This window comes from Rousettus aegyptiacus, unplaced genomic scaffold, assembly GCF_014176215.1.
Source record: "Rousettus aegyptiacus isolate mRouAeg1 unplaced genomic scaffold, mRouAeg1.p scaffold_m13_p_6, whole genome shotgun sequence".
NCBI classification, from domain to species: Eukaryota; Metazoa; Chordata; class Mammalia; order Chiroptera; family Pteropodidae; genus Rousettus; species Rousettus aegyptiacus.
This window is the reverse complement of record NW_023416309.1, coordinates 11719992-11743149: the sequence shown is the minus strand read 5'-3', so window position 1 is coordinate 11743149 and position 23158 is coordinate 11719992. Positions and strand designations below refer to the sequence as shown.

The 23158-nt window shown below is 42.4% G+C and overlaps 1 protein-coding gene across 1 annotated transcript in view; it reads left to right on the top strand.

Moving 5' to 3' along the window:
• Nucleotides 1-23158, top strand: part of LRMDA (leucine rich melanocyte differentiation associated) — a 977871-nt gene that overhangs the window by 520689 nt on the left and 434024 nt on the right. The gene's annotated exons all lie outside the window — the stretch shown is intronic.

Here is a 23158-nt window from a genome sequence, read left to right as displayed (position 1 = left end):
CGTTCTGTTAATTGGCGGCGTTGCCTGGTGTCCCTGCCTGTGCAGCCCAGAGGGTTGATCTGGTTAGTACTGGCCTGCCTCCAAGCAGGGTGGGTGACCAAACACTCCTGTGGTCCCCGCGCATTGTCCCTCTGCCACCCTGGAAAAGCTGACCAGCACTATTTGGGGACGGGGACTCCCTTCCCCATCTTTGAAAGATATTTGAGCAGTGCTGGAGAGCACTAGGTGTGTGAGCCCTCTCCTTTCCTTACACGTAGTCATGCGAAATACCTTCCTCTGATGAATTTTCAAGTTGAAATGTTTGGAGGAAAATACAGATTTTTAGAAATTTTTAAGTGGAAGAAATTTAGTATTTAGCCAACTCTCTTGGTTTTGCAGCTGAAGAACCTATAGCCTGACATGTCAAGTGCCTTGTGCAAGATCACACAGACTATATGGAGCAGAAGTGGTTCTAGGATCTAGATCCCCTAGGTCTTAGAATCTGGTGTACCTGGGAGTGGGGACAAGTAGCTCCAGGTGTGGGCAATAAGGGGCTGTGTTGTCTGTAGGGAGTATTTCAACAATGACAAAGCCCCTGGCTCTGACCTTAATTACCACTGTGAGCTGACATTTTCAAAGTGTCAGTCATAGAATCTTTCTTCATCATGCTGGACAGTCCTACCAGCCCACTTCCTGCCTCTTTGGTATCGAACTGCTCCTGACACCCAGTTTTGTGTTTCCCCCATTAAACTCAGATGCGTCTCCATCAAACAAAGCACAGGCAAATGAAAAACAAATCCTGCATTAGAAGTACTCCCTGCTTCTTTTGGAATTAAATAAGGAAAATTGCCTTTTGGTGAGCCCACTTGACTGTGAGACAGGTGCAGAAAAAGTGTGATGTCATAAAATCTAAATGGGGGAGGGGACCCAAAAGAGCAGGGATGGGATTTGTGAGGATTTGAATGTGGGGTGCTGCGCCCAACTCTCACTGACGCTGGGCCAGGAGTTCCTAGTCCTGGGTCTGGGTTAGATTCAACAGAGTTGGAGATTCGCAGGATTACTGTCTAAACCTAATTCTCTCCCAGATATTTAGAGCCTTGAGGAAAGTGCCTGGTGGTCTAAGGGCCTGACCGGCTTATGTGTGTCTCTGTGTGGTCATTTTCTCCAGACTGGCTGCTGTCCAGGCTTTCCTTCTCTGCAGCTGCCCCCTGGAATGGGTGGGTAAATATCCAAGCCTGACCTCAGCTGCCCAGTCATCAGTTCTGAGAGACAGCTGCCAGTTCGCTGTGGCGCCCCCTTCTTCCTCCAGCCTCTGATTTCATCTTTTCCCCTGTCAGATCTCACCCTTTGGCAGAAATCTTTTCTGAGAGATAAATGTGAGCCTCAAAGAGATGCCGTAGAGGTATTTTTTATAATTTCCAGAAGTAATTTTCTTTTCCCCACTCCCCACCACCTTCTCTCCATTATAATTGTGCCTTAGCAGTTACCCAAATCATCAAGTGGCAGCTGGGTCCCTCCCCTGAAGGAGGAGCCTCTTCCAGCACAGCTGGCCTGGGGGAAGGTCCCTGAGAGGAAGACTGGACAACTGCAGGCTCTCTAGGCATTGGATTTAGAGGCAAGCTGGTGGAGTCATTTTTTTTATAGAGAAGGAAAACTTAAACTGGTTTCATGTCATCTTTGCTCTAGGAAAGGGCCCTGAGGGATTTCCCTATGTGTCAGGTCCACAGTGGTATTTAGGGTGCTCTTAATCCAGTTCATGTGCATATATGACATCCATTCCAGAATATTCTCTGAAGTTTCTTCATTCTTTCACTTCTTTCCTACTCATGTTTTCTCATTCCCTTGGGAAGGAATCAAGTTAAAAATTTATCTTCTCTCCTGAACCTTGATCTCTGCTACTATTGACCTCTGAATCCCTCCTATAGCTAATTTTCAACAGGTGACCCCTCACCACAGGATGAGGAGTGGCACGTGTCTCTGGCCCTGTGCAGGGACCTGGGCCTGGCCAGCCTGGCTGAACTGAGATCCTGGGGGTAAATGATCCTCCATTAGGAATCTTGGGACTTGACATTCAAAAATTCTATTCATTGAAAACAGACACTGGCCCCGAAAACCTGATTTAGTAGATAAAATCTGTAATCTCAAGAGGATAAATCTGATTTGGCTTGTTTGTACTGGTCTAATTTAATATGATCTCCCCTGGAGTTTCTAGCATCTAGATTTTCTAGATCATTAAATCCATTACTTTTCAGTGTTAGCTTTTCTTTCTTCTTCGTCTTCTTCTTCTTTATTTTATTTTATTATTTTTTTTGAAGAGGATGGGGTAGGGAGTGGATATATAGTTTAGTGGTACCTGCACTAATCAGGAAAGCCTCATCAAAGCCCATTTGAGATCTGAAGTGACTAATTTCCGGACCTAAAAGGTCTGAAGACAATTTCTACCTATTTAACACAAAAGATACCAGCAGCTGAGTCAGAAAAAGGGTCTGCTTGCTGCAGCCACTACTGTAGTAGGGCCCATAGGAAGGGTCATTTTCAACCTCCTGAGAACTGTATGCCAGCATGAGGAGAGTGAGGGCATGTGGCCATCATGTTTCCCCCACATTCAGGATGGTCCAAAGAGCCTGGGAGTAATAACCTCGAGCTAATGTGTGACTATGAGTAAGTGGGCAGCCTCTAGGATCCTTAGTTCCTTCATGTGACAAGAGGACCAGGTCTCCCACCTGCTTCTCAGGGTCAGTGGGCCGAGGCAGGTGAGAGCTGTGTGTGTGCAAGTCGTAAAGTACTCAGGAATATAGCCCGAGATTCACCCCTGCAAACCTCAGTTTTCACATCTGTAAGAAAGATTCTGTGGGATTAAGTGAGATTTTAATATCATTTGCTTTTTCGACATTCACTAAGCAGAAAGTGAGTGGTGGACAGGGTCTCAGATGCTGCAGGTCACCATCTGTACCCGGTTCTCCTCCTCGATAGAGCTGTCTTGCCACTAGAGTTGCTGACCTTGTGGCTGCAGCACTCACGAGAAGTGGTTGTGCTTGTGGGCTTGGCGTGTCTCAGAAGCTCCTGTCAGGGTAGTACTCACAGCTCAGATACAATAAGAACGCTTCCATGCCTCACTTCCATGGCAAAGAGCAGATGGAAGGCTAGAAATTGTTGGATTTGGGAATTTGAATCATGGCTCCCTGTGTGTACATGTCTCCCTACAAGTCTTTTTAAAAATTCGATAAAATAATCATTTCTTTAATTTTCTGGCTTTATCCTTTATATAGTCCATCTGGACTTTACCTGCCCCATGACCCCTCCAAATAGAAAGAAAGCATAGAAGCAAGCAAGCTAGGAGGTGAGTTTTGCCACTTGTCAGTTTGAGCAGTGAAGCAGCGTGTATGTGACAGACACTGGAGTGAAACACTTCATCATTGAATGGTGTCCTTCCTTGGGCAGAAGACAGTGCACTGTGGTGTCTTTTCCCACGTAACTGGACTGCCTTTTCATACGAGACGCGATGCTGCTTCTGAATATAAGCCCATGCACTCTAGACGGGTCAGGCGCGATAGCAAGAACCTGTTGTCTGGCTTTGTATTTGGAATAATGGAGTACTAATCTAGTTGATCTGGCCACGTCAGATAAAGAAGAAAGTGAGGGATGCCATGTTTCAGAGGTGGACGGTACTTGTAAAAGGGCTTTCTTTGGGGGAGGTAGGAGAGGGGAGACACACAGGAGAAAAAAAGGAGCAAAGACTGTTGGAAACCTTTTAATTAGTACTAATTACCTCAGCAGAAAATGTTGGAAGCTTGAAAGGATTTGTGTCAGCAAGTGAAAGATCAAAGATTGCTAGGCTCGCATTTTAATCTCTTGGCTATAAAAAGGAATGAGGGGGGTGGTAATGGGACCCAGGAGAATGGCTGCCCAGGTGGCTCTGCCCTTAATCCCTTCTTTACTGCTGAAGCCTGAGGCCTAGTCCCAATTACATAATAAAATGATTTCATTTTTTTTTTTTTTTTTGCTTTAACTTTAACTGGGGTGTAAAGAAGAGGAAAGGTGATTTCTCTCCCTTTTCGTGAGGACGGAGTGGGCTGGAGATGGTAGACTCAGTAGCCACGCGATCTCTTCTACTGATTTTCCCATTCTTTTTCCCATCCAGCAAAATGACATTTTAATTTCAATTTTAAAATGAAAACAAAACTCCACAGCGGGGAAGGAGTTCTCTATACAAAAGAGGCAAGGCCTTTGATGTGGGTGGGCTGTGGTTAGAGTTAACTGGGGCAATAGGTAAACTATGTTACTGGAAAACTCTAGCTGCTGGAATCCTTACCTTGACAGTTCCTTGAAAGTCCAGTAGGGCAGGGAGAGAGAGTGGGCGGGAGGAAGGAGAGAAAGTGGCATTGACAAACCACAATGGCCATCATATGAGGCCTCTGTGTTTGCTCCTCTCTTCCTTTCAGTCACCACTAACTCCCTTCCTCTTTAAAAATGGATTAGGCTGGGGGCGGGGAGTCCGTGTAGCTGTGAGTGCTCTGCTTATTTCCCCTTGGCACTTACCATTCCTGTGCACACCATTCTGATGACTTACAACTGCAGGCACCTGTGACTTTTCCTGGGGCACTGGAACCTGCTCAGCCCTCAAACAGTGACTAGTAGGAGGAAGGTAAATATACCAGCTGCCTTGCTCCTCATTTGAGATATCTCTGAGAAGTGATTCACATTGCATCCCATACCATTCCAGAGAGAAGGGGTAAGCCAAGTCTGGCCTGATTGCTATTTTTGTAAATAAAGTTTAGTTGGAACACATTTATGCATGTTCATTTACATTTTATCTGTGGCTGCTTTCACATAGAGTTGAGTAGTTGTGACAGTGATCATACGGCCCTCAAATCCAAACATATTTACTGTCTGGCCATTTACATAGCAAATTTGTTGATCCTGGCCTTAAAGAGTAGTTGAACCCCAGTTACTCTCACGCTGCTTTCTTTATTGACTTCTTTCCCTTTCTTATCTCACTTTCTGGTGCTTTGTGTGATCACCTCCCAAATAAATGGCTTGCTCTTTTATCCGCATCTCAAAGTTTGCTTCTGGCAACTGTAGCCTAAGACCACATGTATTTGTACAGGCAAAGAGGACAGAGTTCCTGCAGAGAGTGCTGGCTTACCTCTGTCCCTTCCAGGGTCCAAAGTTTACACCTTTAGAAATGTAGTGAACCAGAGCAGCTCAGCTTGGAGAGCTCGAAAATACTGTATAGTGTTGCCATTTTGGCTCAAGGAGCCAAGCTCAAGTCATTGAACTTCTTCATTCAATGACTTAGGCTCATTCGTAAGCCTTTAGGAAAGAGGCCCCAGGGGAAAAAAAAAAAACCTAGAAGGAAGCCTGCATGGAGGGCTCTCGATCTGTGAGTGTAGGTCAGAGTTATGGGGCATGGCACTTTTAAAAATTTTTGGTTATGGAAGACCTGACCTAAAGTGGCCCAGCTCTATTTCAGAAGGCCAGACAGCTGGACAGTGTCTAAATATTCACTTCTTCTAGAAAGGCAGCCAAGGAAGGCTTGGTGCCCAGGTCTCCTGGGTTGGCTGATGTTTTTTCAGAATCACACATGTTAATGTAAGGTGCCCGGCACCCCAAATCTGATGTACAACCCTTACTTGTCTATAAGTAGTTTTTTTTCCTTTATCTCCTATCTCAGTTAATTCTGATATCCATGTATCATGAGAATGGAGGGAATCTTAGTCGTCAGATTAGACATATAGGTGTATCACCATCATGCCATCTGTATTAGTTATCTCTTTTTGTATGGCAAATCATCCCCAAATTTAGAAGCTTGAAACAACAAACATTATTTATCACACTGTTTTGTGGATCAGGAATCTGTATGTGGTTTAGCTCAGGGTTTCACACAAGGCTCCAATTAAGGTGCCAGACCGAGCTGTAATCATCTCGAGGCTCAACTGAGGAGGATCATTTTCAACCTCACGTAAATGGTTGTTGGGAGGATTCAGTTCCTTACGAGATGCTAGGCCAAGCCTCCTTGTCTTGTTGGCTTTTGGTCAGAGGCTTCCCTTGGTTCATTTCCACATGGACCTCTCTGTAGCACAACTCACAACGTAGCAGTTAGCTTTGAAGGACATGCACAGGTGAGGGAAAAAGAGAGGTCCAGGAAGACAGATGTCACAGTTTTTTTTGTAACCTTATCTTGGGAGTGAGATCCCATCACTCTGTGGTATTTTATTTATTAGTAGCAAGTCATTAGGTCCAGCCATACCCAAGTGGAGGGTATTACATAAGGCCATGAATTTCAGGGGAAAGGGATGATTGGGGGTCATCTTAGAAACTGCTCCCCACACCACTATCAATAATAATATCCCATTGTTCTGGCAGTATTTAGGGATGAAGTATCCAACTTAAGCATATTTTATTGGTTATATTTAATAATTGCACTAATAATTTTAGAATGAAATATTGCTAAAACTTTTATCACCTATTCCTTTGTTTCCTTAAAGAGATTGTGCAGAGTATGCTTTTATAATTTTTACGTCTCAGCTCAGAGTTTACATTTTCAAAAGAATCATTTCTGGATTTCCAGCCTAAAGTGATCACTCCCTCTGAGTTCTTGTAGTACTTATTTTCTATATTGTCTATTTGGCATATAATCATATATTTCTTTGTGACAGTTTCCTTGTTATCTTGAGTTACTCTTAGAATCTTGTATTATTTAATTTCCACATGTCTACATCTTGTCTCTCCTTAAGAATTATAAACAATTTGAATGCAGTCATGTCTAAAACTTTAGATAAAAGCAACTGCAGTAGAGGTTCTCTTTCAATATATGTTGACTTTTTTCCTTTGAGGTTGTTGATTTCTGACTCATGACCATGATTTTGGATGGATACTGAAGGGTGTGACGCTGACTGCCCTTGCACTTAGCAGCCCCAATGTGCTCAGATTTGTTAGCTTGGGTTTATTTATATATTTTGGTAGGTGGTTTTGTTTTAGTTTTCAATCATTTTTATTTGGTGTCAGTATTGCTTCACTGTCTTCCTAATTTTGGTCAAGGGTTAGGAAACTAGAATCTTAAAATTCTGCTTTGATTGGGAGTCATAATTTTCTGAATGATACATGAAGTACCCTTATGTAATACTCTGGTTTTGTGACACATCATTGGAGCTGAGAGGGTAATGAAAAAGGAACAAACCTTTATTAAACATTGACTTCACATCAGCATTATTCACTTAACTCTAGGCTCATGCTATGTCTCAGAGAATGAAGATGGATGCAAGTGTGAACCTTAGATAAATAGTGTGCTATAGTTTTACATTATGCATGATGGTTGTGTTAAACCACGATTAGGAAGCTAGGTTTTAGGGAAGTAGAATAAAACTGAATATCATTTAAGGAAGCTGGGTCTGACTACCTCATCAATGCTTATGATTCTGAGTTCTTAGAGCCTGGCTCAAACAGTTGCTTATGGTATCACTTCGTTGGTCACCAGTGAGAAACTTGGTATTCTTATGGAACTAGTAGTCACTTAAGAGCCCTTGGGTTGAATAGTGAACCCCGCCCCCCGCCGCCAAATTCATCTGTTGAAGCCCTCCCCCCAAACATATACATTATTTGGAAATAGTATCGTGGATGTAATTAGTTAAGTTAAAATGAGATTATATTAGAGGAGGGCAGGTCGCTAATCCAATAACCAGGGTCCTCATAAAAAGAATGCCATGTGAAGAGACAGACACATCAGGCAAATGCTAAGAGAGAGGCCTGGAATAGACCTTTCCCTCATGCATTCAGAGGGAACACAAGCCTGCTGACATGTTAACGTCTGGTCTCCAGAACTGTGAGAAAATGTGTGCTGTTCTAAACCACTCTGTTAGTGGTATTTTGTTATAGCAGCCCTAAGACACTAATACAGAAGGTGTTTCTGTCCTGGTTTTGAGGCCTTAGTGCCTCATGTCCTGTTCTTGGTCCTGAATCTCAGTGCCCCCACCCGTTTCTGTTCTCACACTCTGCCCCGATTTGTTATTATCTTTAGGATTCCCCATTCTCTAAGGGATGGGGGTCAGTATCTTCCTGCTGCACTGCTGATCTGATTGCTGCTTCCCCAGGAAAAAAACAGTCTACCAGGAGTGACGAAGCTGATGCCTTTGCTCACAATCAGGAAGCTGCACTGAGGCAAATTTGAAATGTCTGAGGGCACCTCTTTCTAGCCTGGGACAAGCCCATGCTGCATGAGGCATTTCCTTCCTGGGCTGCTCTGGCTTCCCCAAAAAATATACACGTCTTCCAAAGGTGCACACATCTGTGGAATTTCAGGGCCTCTGAGTGCTAAAGAGACCTGGAGCTTCCAACCCACTTGATATGTTTGCTGTCACTTTCTTTTCTAGTGATGTTGGAGAAGGGAAAAAATCACGTGGCCTGTCAATCTTATCTGCTCCCATGAAACTGGGAAAAGTTCTATCACTTTTCTCCTGGAGACTGACAGCTGTGCTTTCTCTTCTGTCACTGTGGATGCTCCTGTCACGATCATGAATTGGGCCAGTAGGACTCTGCTGTTACCCTCAGCAGCTGTGGAGAAGGGCTTGCTGAGAAAATTGTGAGAGCAAGAAGGAAAGAGAGAGGTTCACCCCACAATACATAGAGAAAAAGCAGTGTTCATCATTTAATAGAAACATATTGGGTTATTTTTAATTGACAGTGGTTTTTTTCTCGTTGATAAAGTAATGGTGTATCTGTAACCGATATACCTTGATTCATTGAAATGGAGTGTGTCACCTGACTGGTCCTTGAAATATTTGAGTCGGGGACACCCAGTGGTTCTCACACTTTGGAATACATAGAAATGATGTGAGGAATTAACTGTAGATATCCAGACCCAGACCCCACCCACAAAGAGCCTGATGTGTATGCCAGGGGTGAACCCTGGCATCTGAATTTTTAATAAGTTTCTCAAGGAATTTTGTCATAAATGGTCCACAAGCCAGCATTTTAGACACACTGATATACTCACCATTCTTTATTCCATGTTGGAAGAATATGAGGTCCAGAGAGAAGAAGGGAAGGCTCAGCTCACACAGCAAGCAGTTGCTTGACCTCTGGTCCAGGGTCTTCTTTAATGCCTCACCAGACGCTAAGTTAACCAAGGAAGGACTGCTCAGCTGTGTGGCCAGCTCAGGGGAGCTTTGCCTGTTGAGGTCTGCCCCAGAGTGGACCTGGTGGGGGATAATTGGCATGGCCCCTCAACTGTCTGCTTTATATGTATGTAGATAATTGGTTCATGGGTTCATGGGTGTGTACGTGTGCTTTTATTTTTTTTCCCTGCATGTGTTGGGGAAAACATGTTATATAGGAGAACATAAAGGTACTTTTAAGGAAAGGGAGTGGAGTTACTAAGGAGAATAATAGGAGGGGAGGGACAAGAAGCAAAAAAGAAAATGTCACGGTAAGTACATAAGGGAGAGAAATTAGGACTGGAGCAGTAGCAGTCACCTTGTACATTTCTTGAGTACCTTCTAGTTTTCCAAGCTTTCTCAAACTTCTATTTGCACATCCAAGTTTTAAATTGGGGGTCTTCTTAACGTTTAGTGCTATTTATTCTGTACCCCTCCCCAGGTTCAGGTACCTCACTTTAAGGGAAGAGAACATTTGAGAGTCCAGTCAGATTTATCCATGGCTACTGGACAAGAATTTCATCCTGGGCCCTGGACTGAACCACCTGCTCAGGGAGCCCAGGTGTGGTGCCCAGGGATGGCCTGACAGGGGTATGTCCTCCAGGTTCTTCTGGCAGTGCCCCACAAGCCCCCACTGGGGTACTCTCCCAGATGATGCTGAAGGAGAGGGCTGTCCTTGTGTACTGGGCTCCTCATAACAGCAGCCCTCCAGTGAGAGTCTTCCTGCTGTTCAGAAAACCTCCAACTGAGAAATCCGAATAGATCATGGTAAGCATTTGTACTATATATGTTTACTTAGCAATTCTAAGAAAGGGCAATCTTGAGTTTTTCCATGACTTCCAGTTAGTGTCTTGTTCCTTTCACCATTCTTTCCTAATTTTATCTTTAGAAATGTTATTTTCAAAGCTACCTATAAACAAATATTTTCATGAGCCTGTATTATAGTTGTTTCTGGGGCTTTTCACGGGCCTTTCATATAGAAAGTGATAAAATCAGGATTTGATCCTGCATCCAGGGCAGGTACGTACTTAGCTATCACTGTGGGAGATGCGAAGAGGTATAACCTATTGGGCCTGAAGTCTCTTAGCTTAAATAATCGTCAGGGAAACAAGAGTAAGACATGTGAGACAATAGGAGAATGGATCAAGTCTGTGGACCAGTGATGGAAGAGCATTCAAGTAGAAAACTATTGGGAACTGGCATGATCGATCAGCCAATTTTGGGACAGGCCAAGAGATCTCTACCAAGGAGGTGGCTTTAAGCTTCACTTCAAACTGTGGGTGAGATGTACAATAGCAGAGAGCAGGTGGAGGCATTTCAACTGAAGATAAAATGAACAGACGGGTTACTCAGTCTTTCTGCAGGTCTTGGCAGGTCCTTAGAAGATGATAGGAATAAATTTGGAGGTCTGGCTTGAAAGCCAGGTCAAGACGGATCAAAAAGTTAGGTTTGTCAAAAGCTTCAATCCTGTTCTTACCTATAGACAACCCTTGGTGATCCCAAGTCATTAATCTACCCGGAGGCCTGTCCTGACCTGAGTTCCCTTGCTTTGAAGTGTGCTGTCCTCTGCAGCATGAGGAAATAATTTGCTGCCTGCTTCAATGAACCATCAGGAGAGCCAACAGACCTAATGACATGTGAGAATATTAACCTCCTACCACGAAGAGCTGTGAATCTTGAGACACAGTCTATAATTCACCCTGGACTCCTGAGCCAGACCCCTCTGGCGCTCTCTCTCTCTCTCTCTCTCTCTCACTTTTTCACTTACACCCAGAGAGAGAAGAGACCTGCTCATAAAACTTTATATTCTCAGATAGTGTGAGCCTTGCTGAGCTGTTTAGTAATGAGTGGCTTTCCTTTCGCAGCCATGGAAAAATGTATACCCTCAGAAGAAGGAGTTGAGGGAAAGAATTATTTTTAATGTTGCATTTTGAATAGGTTCTTTCTCCTAACTTTAGGAAACCGTATGGTATCATGGAGAGTGACCATCAGAATGCTTGGATAACAAAACTTCTTTGTAATTTTTTACTTAGTCTTAAAAAAAAAAGAAAAAAGACAAAAGGAGGTTGGGACACTAATCTTAGGACATTTGGAAATTAGAAGATTTCTTTTAAAGTTACTTGAAGTCAGAGGAGCACTTACACCTCCCTGTGTCATGGCTGTGCATGTCTGCCCTTGTTTCATGGCCTCTTGGGCCCCTTGAGGACAAGATAATATCTTAATCATATTCGTACTCCCAGGCCTATCAGAGTGTCTGATCCATACCAGGCCTCCAATAAATGTTAGTAAAAAGATGGAGCAAATCATCTGCTCTGAATCCAAATTTTGCTTATGGAAAAAATCAAAATCCACATGGCAATTTACTCACAGGCACAGCTAGAGTTTTCCTAGGGCTAAAGTGAGCCTTTTTGGTTATATGGCAGCTTCTCCTGGCAGTAGAATGTCATTCTGGTGTTTTCACAAGGAATATGTTGTTTTGATGGAGTTTATTTAGTTAAGTCAGTTAAGCCACACACAAATGTAGGGTCAGGCAACCAAAACCAAGAGTTAGTGTGGCAATGGGAAATTGTCAGTGGGGGTAGTGTCCAAAGATACATAGGCATGACTGCCTGGCAGAGAGCACCTAGCACGTTAGGAGTTCTGGGACCAGGAAAGTAGTTCTCACTTTTCCATAAAAGCCTTGCCCACCAGACTCCATGTGATTGGGAGCAGACCTGTTTCATTCACCCTCGGCCTGGGTAGAGGAGGCTCAGTAAATATTTGCTGATGGAGGAATAAATGAATGAATGATTGAATGATCCATTCTGTGCTTATTGGGATACTTTTCTGTTCAGCCAGACCATTTGATTTTCGTATCTCAAGTGTGTCTGCACAATAGTGGGCACATATAGGGTTTTTTTGTGACTTACAGATATAAAGAAGCAAAACTTTCTTTCTCTGCTGAGTTGTTGAACACAGTGAATGGAAAAACCAATGGTTAGTGTCCAACCTTGTTATATATAATTCTTTGCCTTTCTGGTCTCTCCAAATTGTTATCCTCTTCCTTCTGCCATTTTCTTCTTTTTCTTTTTATAGTTAATTTTATTAAAACCAGTCAAATTAAAGCTACCTCTGTCCAGGGCATCTCAAGTTCCATTCATTATGGCTTCTTATCTTGGCAGGCAATCAGCATGGAAAGGCAGTTTGGCCATTATGCACATACAAAGCCCATCACTTCTCTACCAATGGCTAATTCATCAAACATTTATCTTTTGCCCTCTGAGCACTGTGTCACTTTGCCTGTCACTCCCTAGTCTAGCATGCTATGAGAGATGAAAACACACGGGAGGTGGCATAGAATTATTTTCTCCCCCAACTTTTCCCTCCCAGGTCCTTTTTATTAATCAGATATTATACTTGAGACTTGAAACTCTCCTCCAACTCTGCCCTCTGACCTCCATATTTCTAGCCATGTGAAAGTTGGGATGGCCTACCACATTCACACCAAACTTTTGATTGAATTGTGTCATGATTAATTAAGGAAATATTAAAACATTAGATAGATTTGGGAGTTTCTCTCCTGTAACCTACTTTAGAGCAGAGAATGTTAGGAAAGGAAGAAACTTATAAAATAATCAAGTCCAGTCTCCCCAATTTACAAAAAAAAAAGGTAAAGTGAGGACCAGAGCAGGGCAAGGATTTGATTGAAGCATTGCAGAAAGGTAGTAACCAAGGCAGGACAAAAATAAGGTTCCTTGGTCATTCTTCAGACAGAGGGTCCCCCGCTGCCATTTCCCCATGTTGTCGATGATTCTGAATATATATTAGAATCTCTTTTGGAGCTTTAACTACTTGGTTTCTTTTCTGATATAACAAATTTCCTCTTTTGAAAAGAAAATATGCACATTTTTGTTTCCAAAAATAATCTTTCAAGTATCAACCATTCTTATATTGATCTAGGTTTGTTTTCATATACCTTACTTCATGCTATCCCCATTTCAATGCCTGCAAAGTGTATAGGTCAGGCATTTTCTCACCATTGGGATAGAATAAATGGTTATTTTCCCAAGGTTTCACAGACCGTCCAAGACTTAAATAGAGCTTGTGTCCCTCAATTTAGTATTCTTACTCTATGTGTCTACTTACTGTATTTGCATTTGGCTTCACTGAGTTGACAAGATAGTCTCCATCATAACACCACATTCCTTGTGAAAATGCCACCTTGACATTCTACCCCTGAGAGAATCGATCAAATAATGAGAGAGGCAGTTGAGGACAAAAGAACCTTCATTGAGCTGTAGGAAAACCCCTTATTCATTACACTGCACATCTGCAAGCATTTGTTCTCTCCTCTTTGTCCCCTGCCACTGTTATTTCTGTTAGGTGTTGGTTCTCAGGGCCCAGAATGTGCCATTATATGAAATGAAGCACAATCTGACAAAGTTGTTCTTTGAAAGGTTTTGCAAAGCACAGAGCTAGGGCTGTTTTTGAAGAAAGAAATGGCTCTAACAGCAAGCTACATTTGGAGGTCACCATATCTCCCAGGGCCTTCTTTCCTGCAGGAGATATAAAGCTATCTTGTAGTCTGGGACAGAAAACATGTTTTCACCTTTTTCAGCCAACTGGGACCTCACAGAGTCAGCAGTTGGCACGTTTTTGCTGGTTTTCCTGGCCTGGTTCCATTCCAGGGGGCCCTGCCCATGGGGAGCTGGTCTTTGGGCAAGTATTTGATTAGGACCCCACAGGGTCCCTTGGGCCTTGAGGCCCAGCCATGTAAATGTCTCCTTTTCTGGTTGGTTTGCTATGAGTAGACACCATCTGTTGAATTAAAAATTCCCTTTATGGAGGGTGGTGAAAAGCTCATGTGGAAGAGACACTGTTATCTTTCAAGCAAACAGTTCATGAGGATGAAGAGCCGTGTTCTTGGCCCAACATATGTTTGCCCAATGACTGTGGGAGTCTCCCCCACCAGGCGCTGAATTCCGCCCCCATGGCGACATGCACACATACCATGGCTGCAGCACACCATGTCTGCTGCCTTACATCTCCTTAGTAAAGAAAACCTCCATTTATAGAACCTGCCAAACAAACTCACTCTTTAGACTCTTAAAAACAAACAAGATCCTGAAGCCACAGGCTCCATGCGTGCATGTGTGGTTTTGTAAAATCTCAAGCCGTGAATCAAAATAATTTTAGAGACATAGTCAAAGCGCAGAACCAAGCCCTGTCACCAGGGTGGGAGAAATGCAGGGAAGATTCGCTGAGAGAAGGACAGCCAGATGGACAGAGTAATGAGAACAAGACGTGGAGCCATCTAGTGTGTTAATGAGGAGGGTACCCGATTTCTTACTTCTGTCCTTAGGGACTTACTTGGTGTCATAACTTCAGGACAAACATAGGAGGGTGGGCTAAAAGTTGACCACCAGAGCTCTCATTTTTCTTCTTCTCAAATTCTTGAGCCCATCTTGCCACACTGCTTAATAATATACATCCTCTATGATTTCTTATTTCAAGTCCAGCTTTTTCTCTCTCTTCCTGTAGATGATAAACCTATTGGGAGCAGATGCCATTACTTGGGCATCTTTCATTTCCCCAGATGTATAGGCTAACTCAGAACCTGCCATATTGGAATTAGATATCACATACATGTTTTCCGGTGCTAAATACGATTTTTGGAATGTTGATTACTTGAGAGCCAGGATTAAGTTACTCTTATGTTCCTTCACCACCAAGTTTGGCATAAAGTTTAAGTAGGTGCTCAAGAGATTAGGATCAATTGAATTGCAATTTATAAGGCTCAAGCCCATCTTCTCTTTGAAGCCTCCCACTCCTTATAATAGTGCCTATCATCCCAATCTATCCTATTGCCCCACATTATCTATTAACTGCTTCCCTGTTTGTATCTATTACTTAACAGTAGGGGACCATGCCACATTCACCTTTGTAGCTCCAGAGACAAGGGAAGTACTGGGCACTGAGTTAGCACTCAATATGTTTTTGTAAATGAATGGATGAATAAGGAATAGAGATACATTTCAAGGGGACCATTAGCAGGTAAATTTCAACCCAGCTCTACCTAATGCATACTTAACCTCATGAGGCCACATTAAAAAATTAAACAAACTGTAAGAATTAGTTCTTCAGGGGATTCTTCTAGGAAGGTCAGGAAGGGAGTGTAGATATAAGGCAAGAGAATTTGAAGACTATCTATGTTGATCATTATAATTGAGGACATGCAGAGGATCACAAAGCTACACGCAGTATTTGGATAAAGGATGTGGCAATGGTGAGTTTCCATTTCTACCTCAACTAGAAATTATTTAAAGATAGCTTAAAGTCTACTTGAAGGAACACTGTGCTATATGTTCAAAGATTCTAGATGTGACTTGGTTACTGTGTATGGTTTCATGTAAAACACTTTACTTCTCTGAGCATTAATCACCTTCTGTGAAGTGAGAAATTTCTCTAGGACTTAAAAGTCTATGAGTTTATGAAGATGAGCATGACAGAGTGTATTTCACACAAAAAGCTGTGGCTTTGACATCTGGTTTATAGGCTATAAGAAGTCAGGGTATTGACATTTGCCTTTTCAATTATGGGATGTCCCCATAGTTAGGGACATATTAAAGAGGCCTGGCACAGACCCAGCTAGAAGATCAGAATAAGGTAGAGTTTAGTGTGATGGGGAATGACAGAGCTAGAACTCCCTGCTGCCCTCTTTCCACCAAGCTGAATTATAAGAGACTCTATTGGCAGGGAAGAAGTGACTCTTTGGCAGTCCTCGTTAACTGTGGTTGTAGAGGAAGGAGCTCCAGCCAGATAATCACAGTGTCTGGATAGAATATTAGAGGTCACTTCTGCTCTATGCAGAAATTCCCTCTAAACATTCTCCATGACTCTAGTCTCTCATTAAATATATAGAAAGACTCATAAGGAAGCGCAATCCTTCGGTGAACTGTTCTCTGTCTTTAAAAATTTTTTAAAGTTTATTCAAGAACTCTCTTCCTAACTTATATAATTTTATACTACTTGTTTATCATTCTGGCTTCTGGAATGCAATGGATGTAATACTTTGAAACAACTAGCCTCCTCTGCTTTTGGTTAAAAACTCTTTACTGTGTCGATCACAATTTCTTACACATTTCAGCACTGTGTATTCTCCATGTGTGGTATTTCTGAGTGCTGATGCCCCTTCGAATCTGGCAACCAGAATTGAATCAAAGCTCCAGGTAGTGTTACTTAGGGGCCTGTAGAGTGGATGAAGATCACACAGCATCTGTGGTGGCATTCTCCACTCTGGTGATTCATATTTAGCCCTCTTTACACACACTTGCTCTTTATCCCTGGCTCATCCTTCTTGTGTTTGGCAAGGTGTCTTGTTTTATTTAAAAGTAATATTTGCTGGAATTTCTCCTGATTATAAAACATAGTCATTAGTGAAAATTGTAAAAGAGAATAAAAAGACCATTACCCAGGGTTTAGTGGTATATGTCTGGTATATATCATGGATCAACTGATAGATATGTAGATATATATGCTTATATGTACATTAAAGTGTGTTTGTGTATGTGTGTACCAAATTGTCATAAAGTCCTTATGTGCAAGGTGGTATATTATAATAGCAGTTTATAAACTGGAAATAGCAGAGGCTAATGAATCTTAACCATCAACATGGAAAACATGGTACAAATTAAAACTTGTATGGAAAATGGAGGGGAGCACATAGATGTCTTTTAATTTCCATGCATGAGATCTTAGTGTGTGTACTATATGTGTTAAAACTTAATTTTTAGTGCTGAAATTTTATCCCATATTTCTCTTAGTGGTCATTTGCATTCCTTGTGTATTTTCTGTCCATGTCTTTTAGTCATTTTTTTCTTAGGTGTTTCAGCTTTTCCTTAGTGATTTTCAAAAACTCTTTTCATGTTAAGGATATTAAAACTTAGACTATCAGATCGCAAATATTTTCCTTGGCATTTTAATTATTTTTTTAAAATGGGTCCTTTTAGGTAACTGAACTTTAAATCTACATTTAAGTCTTTATATAAGACATTGTGAAATTTCATCTGATTGGGCTGAAAGAATAAATTGATTCCAACGGGATCATATGGGATCCTAGTGTATCCTCCTGAATATCTTGTTAGGGTCCTGGCCTCCATATATGTGATAAAAATGGCTATACTCAGTCATTGGCAAAAACCAGTACCAAAGTCCCCAGAACCTTCCCTCAGAACAAGCTGAGCCATTAATTATAGTTTTCAGGTATATTTTTGAAACAGTTATGATTCTACCTAAGGTTGTTATTTTCTAACCCACTTTTTACTCTCTTATCACAAGAATATCATTGGAAATCTTTTCAAAACCATTTTTAAATTCCTAGTCAACTATCCACATTAAAAACTGGTCGTACAGAACTTGTCCTTAATGCACAGAAACTGCCTGTTTGAGAATCTATGCTATATTAAATTGATATCTGTCCTACCTCATTCTACAAAGTATTTGAGCTAACTTATCAGAATTAATAAAATGAAAAACCAGTATATAGATAAATAAAATATCACAACAATAAGAAAATTACAAGCCTTGACAGCGAAGTCAAAAAGTAGATACAGAGACTATTGGGTGTTACATTCTTACAGCTCAGTCACAGTTTAGCTCTGAGCCTACTGGTAGCAAAAGTAAAAGTGGTAACACGATCAGATACATGATTTACATCATCCTAAGGCAAACAAATACGAGTTTCTGGCCAGAGTTTCAGGCAGGCAAGTTTAAAAACTTATCAATACAAAGTTTGAAGAATCTTACTTTTCTTTTTAAATAACTGGAACTGTAAGTACTCATTTCTGGGCTTCTAGCTCCTTACTCATTCTACATGATTTCTTAGGATTATATTTAACAGTTCTCTTAGCATGATTAGGTGTGGTGCATGACGGCTTTAGACTTGATCACATTTAAACTTAACAAACACCTGGTTAACTACCTTAGAGTTTTGACTGGTTTTAGATTCAGATCTCTTGTGCCAGTGTTGAATTTTATTCTCTGTATCTCAGGGATCATCCATCCTGACAGGGGTTCAACAGGGCTCTGGGAGTAACTTTGACAAATTACGTGTGGTACACTATCGGAATACACCATGTCAGTGTACACTGTTTATATTGCCCAGAGTCTTTTCTGCATTCTACTCTTTTTAAAAGATATATTTACCACCAATAATATAGTTACCATATAGACTAGTTGATTTATATAATTTTCGAACATATATCCTGATATGTGACCTGAATGACTGACAAATTATAGAAAATACATAGAGCCAACTTCACATATAGCACTATATATAGTAATATGCTATAGTATATATGTATATATATAATATAGTGTATATATAGTATATATATAGTGTATATATATAGTGTATATATGTAGTGTATATATATAGTACATATATGTGTGTGTGTGTGTATAACTATTTAAATAAGGTATTAAAAGAGTGTTATGACAGAAAGAATGGATACCTCTCATGATATTAGATAAATAGCCTTTCAAATATGTCTATGCTGCTACTGGGCTATTTTCTGGAACATGAGCAGTTATACCACAACTTTCCTATTCTTTCTTTCTGCATTTCCCACATATAGCTTTATGTTGCTTGTCTTGTCCTCTGTAGATCTCCTCATGGCCTCCTCATTTTGCAAACACTTCCCAAGGATCTGTTGTGTGCCAGGCACTGCACTTGGCATGGTGAGGAGAGTAAGAGAGATACAAGTTACTATTCTTTCTTTCAAGGGTGATGTTTAAATTATTTAACACTGCATTCACCAATTAGAAAGATCCTGGCCAGAGCAGGGTCCTTGGAGGCACCTTATTGTCAGGGGCATTAACCACTTAGCTGGTGAACTATGGAAAGGTCTGGAAACTCTGGGGACTGGCCAGGGTAACAAGGTTGGGGACACTTCTCATACTCAGAGCAGCAATTATTTACCAATGACTAAGGATGTGTTTTTAAATATTTAATAACCAATACTGGTATATAGGTGAAGACTTGCTGAATGTCCCTTCTGCTTGTTCTCAGACACTTGGCCCCAGGGTAAAGCAAAAGAGGCATTCTGGTTTCTGAAAGAACGGAGCCTCGGGCTTGCCCTACTGACCCCTGGCCAGTCACCCCGAGGCTTGGTCTTTATCTTGCCCTGGTGATTCTATTGGCAGCTTTTCTCTCAGCAACTCACAGGTTTGTGGCTGAGGTGTAAGTAGTCAGTTGGCAAAGAGCCCTCACTGTGCATTTGACAACTTTCCAGGTCTTATGGAAGTTACATTGAGATTTTTTTTGTTTTGTTTTGTTTTGTTTTGTTTGTTTTTGGGGGGGGGGGAAGAGTAGAGCTGGGAAGGCAGAAATAATCCAGAAAACACATTACAGAGCAGGCAACAGCTGGCTCTTATGAATCTGCAGGACTAGCCAATATGGTAGACATCAGACTTATGGGTTAGGTTCTCTAGAATTTCCACGGCCTCCCCATTTTCTTAGTTAAAAATACATTTGTAGATATTTGGGTAGATATAGTGAGGGAGTAGATAAAGATCTTAGTAGAGAGCTTATTTTCTTAATTGATTTAAGAACATCCTAACTTTTGGTTCTGGATTTGAGGCCAACTATGGAGACACACATCTTTTTTAGGGTCTTTGGTTAACTGTCTCGCTGTCCCCTGCCCATCTCATGTCAGGCAGAAGTATTGATCCTGGTATAGGATGGAAGCTGAGGAAAGAGGAGTCTAATTCTTATCACAGCCTATACCCTAGGAATAAGATTGCCAGCTGTTGAACCAGGGGTACTGGACAAATCCTTTTGTGCTTTTTCTGGCTGGATTTTTGCTGGGTAAGAGGTAAGAAGAGGTAGCTATGTATTAGTAGCTCCTCTGTCCCAAAGCTACCAGCTCTGCTTTGGTCCTGGCCCTTCTCCTTCCCCATTCTGACGAGAGGCTAACTTTTGAAAAAAGATGAAGGCTGCTGAACGTGCACCCACCCAGGAGCAAAAGAGATTGAGGTTCAAGGGGGGGGCCCTTTGTGGGGCCTGCTGCCTTGCCCAGGGCCCTTCCATAAAGCCTCACAGCCACCGGCCCAGTTTGAAAAGGGCGGCAGCAGCCTGTTTAGTGCCTCTGTTTTCATAAGCTAATGAGGGCAGTGTGTGAGCCATGGGCAATGATGCTGGGATATTAACTGTGACAGGAAGCTTGATCATAATTATCTTAACGAGGATAGGGTTAATTACAATGAAAACTTAAAAGTTCTCTCTGTTTGAATCCACTGGAGCTGAATGCATTGTGATGTTTTGTCATTTTGATATGACTTTGGGAAAGGCACTGGGACTCTCCAGGCAGATACAGCGGTTCCTGGGGAGCCTAGGCAGAGCCCTGTGTACGAAGTAACTGAGATAGTACCTGTGGGCGAGGTAATGAGTGGCTTTTCTGCTGGAGGAGCAGGAGGCAGGCAGCCTATGGTGTTCTTCAGAGGTGCTGATTAGATTTCTAGAGCAAACTACCTGCCATAGGTCCAACCGCACACAGGTCCTCGTGCCTGCCCTTCGTGTCTCTTGACTGGGCAGACCTCCCTCCAACAGACTGTGCTGAGGTGGTGGCTGAAGCCTTGCCCTCCCTTTCCAGCCTTGACCATGGCAGATAAGCCTGCCTCACCTTATCAGCTCACCCCTCACACATCTGCTGCCACTGCTAACCAAGCTGGTGAGGAACCCTGAAATGACAGCTACCCCCTCCACCAGTGCTCATGGATCTGGGGTGCATTTTGCTGTCTGTACACAATGTTATAGCAGAGAAATTACAGTCTTGTCATCTTTTCCTTGTAGCTACTACAGCTATCCCATTAAAAAGCATAGATCTGTGTGGAACCTTAAAGCCCTTTTGCCTTGTCATTTTATTTAACAGCACATGTCTATTTGCAGGCATCTTGTATATGGGAGTATGAACTCGAAGATTGATTCAAATAATTTATTGACCCTACTCCTTCCAGGAAAACAGCAGCAGCAGCTACAACAACAAAAGTAAAATTATTAAAAAGTAAAAAATAAAACCATCTTCCGGGTGTTTGTTTATTGGTCTCCGTATGCCAGTCGAGCCCCAGAAATCCTGTCCTCTCCAGTTTTACTCTTCACTACGCTCTCTGCCTCCCGTCCTCAATCCCTCAACTCTGAATTTAGCTGATTAAATCACCAAGTGCACACAACACTGATAACATGGAGACAGGGATTTATTAATTAGCAACTCCCCACGTAACATGGTTCTCTTTTAACTGAGCAGCTAATAACATTACATGGCAAAAGGAATCTCAGAATCAGACAGGTGACAGGGGATTAGAGCCTGAGCTTCCCAACTCCTCTGAAGTCTCACACTCGAAGCCAGTATTGAGCTGTGCCCTGGAGCCCGCCTCTGAGAGAAAGGCGGTCTCTGTGGGCACTCCCTCTAGTGTTCCCTGCTTTGTCCCTTTTCATGCTATGTCATTTTGTTTTACGCCTCCCCTGAAGCACTCTTGGAAGGGAGTTTTCTTCTGCTTACCAGTTGCCAAGCATTTGCTGATTCTCATGATATGAGTATTATATTTGCATAACATAACTCGGGAACAATGTGTATTTGGATGCTGCCTCTGACCAGAGCTCAACTGATGTTTATGCACAAAGAACTTATTAGCCATCCATAAGGCGCCCTGATGGGAGGTGGCCTCAGCTCCCCTTGTGGTAAACAGAGCCTAGTTCTGAAAAGCATTTTCAGATCATCACTCATTAACCCCTGTGGAGGAAGGAACTTCAAGAAAGGCTGAAGTCTCCCTGCAGAGGCAGGACTGACTGCATACCTTTGTACATTTGTTCATCTGCACGCCCCACGCATCCTACCGTCGTGTGCCCCAGAGGTCAGGGCTTTGAGGAAAATTAGTGAAAGAAAGGAGGATGAAAAAGAAACTAACGTGTTAGTCTTCTTTTACTTATTCTCCATAAGATTCTATGAGCTGAAATCAGCACAGAACAAGGATGTTCTGATGGGTTACTGATGTTCCCAAATTCACACTGCAAGTAAATGGTGGAGCTGAGGTAAAATTCCAGACCTCCCTGGTTGCACGTGTATAAGTTGTGGTTTCCTCCCTGAAATGTGAGGAAGAAGAGAGAGAGGAAGAAGAGAAATGATGAGGAGGAAATGAAACATGATGACTCTACTGACCTTAACCCAGAATGTGTTCGGCGTTGCTCTTCTGCTGTTTAGCAGGTAGTGTTGGTTGTAGGAGGCACTGTCTGGGTGCTGGGCCCTGGGCGTGACCACCCTGAGGATCAGGCAGAAATGGGACTTGCTGGTGGAGCTCTGGGCCCAGTGGAGCCTGGGCGTTTAACTACTTATTCCCAGTGTACATTATGCCTCCAAAGTATTGACTCCATGTTTTGGAGTCCTCTTGGCAGTGGCCCCCCAAGGGAGATATGGATGGCTCGAGAAAGCTCTGGTGCTGAAGTTTACACTTACACCAGATGTGCAGGTTTTGCACATGCAAGCAGCTGTGTGTGTGTGTGCGCGCGCGCGCGCAATATACAAGCTATCAATAAATGAATAAATAGTGTAGACAACGACTCCCCTATTCGTCACATTTTGTAGAATAGCCAGGAGATCCCATGCGAGTCCTCCCTCTGGTTGACGTCGTAGCTCAGCTGTCAGCCTGTGCAAGCTCAGCACGGCTCTTGGGTCTGGCAGGTGAACGAGCTGGGAGTACATGTGTCTGTTTAAGTCCCTCTACCCGGCAGCTTTCTTTAATTAACGTCTGTGTGTGCCAGGGCAGGCACATGCGCGCAACTGCCCCTCACCACCTCTAGCCCCCAACCCTACTGAGCCCATATTAAGAGTTAAACTTTTGGCTTAGTGTGTAAAAAAGGTTATTTTTCCTTTTCTGATACTTTTTTTTTTTTCCTGAGCCGGGTACCTAATTCTTTCAGATGCCTGTTTATTTACTGCCTCGACATCTACATTGCTGTGTTCAACGCTTCTTTCAAAAATAAAGTGAGAAATCCA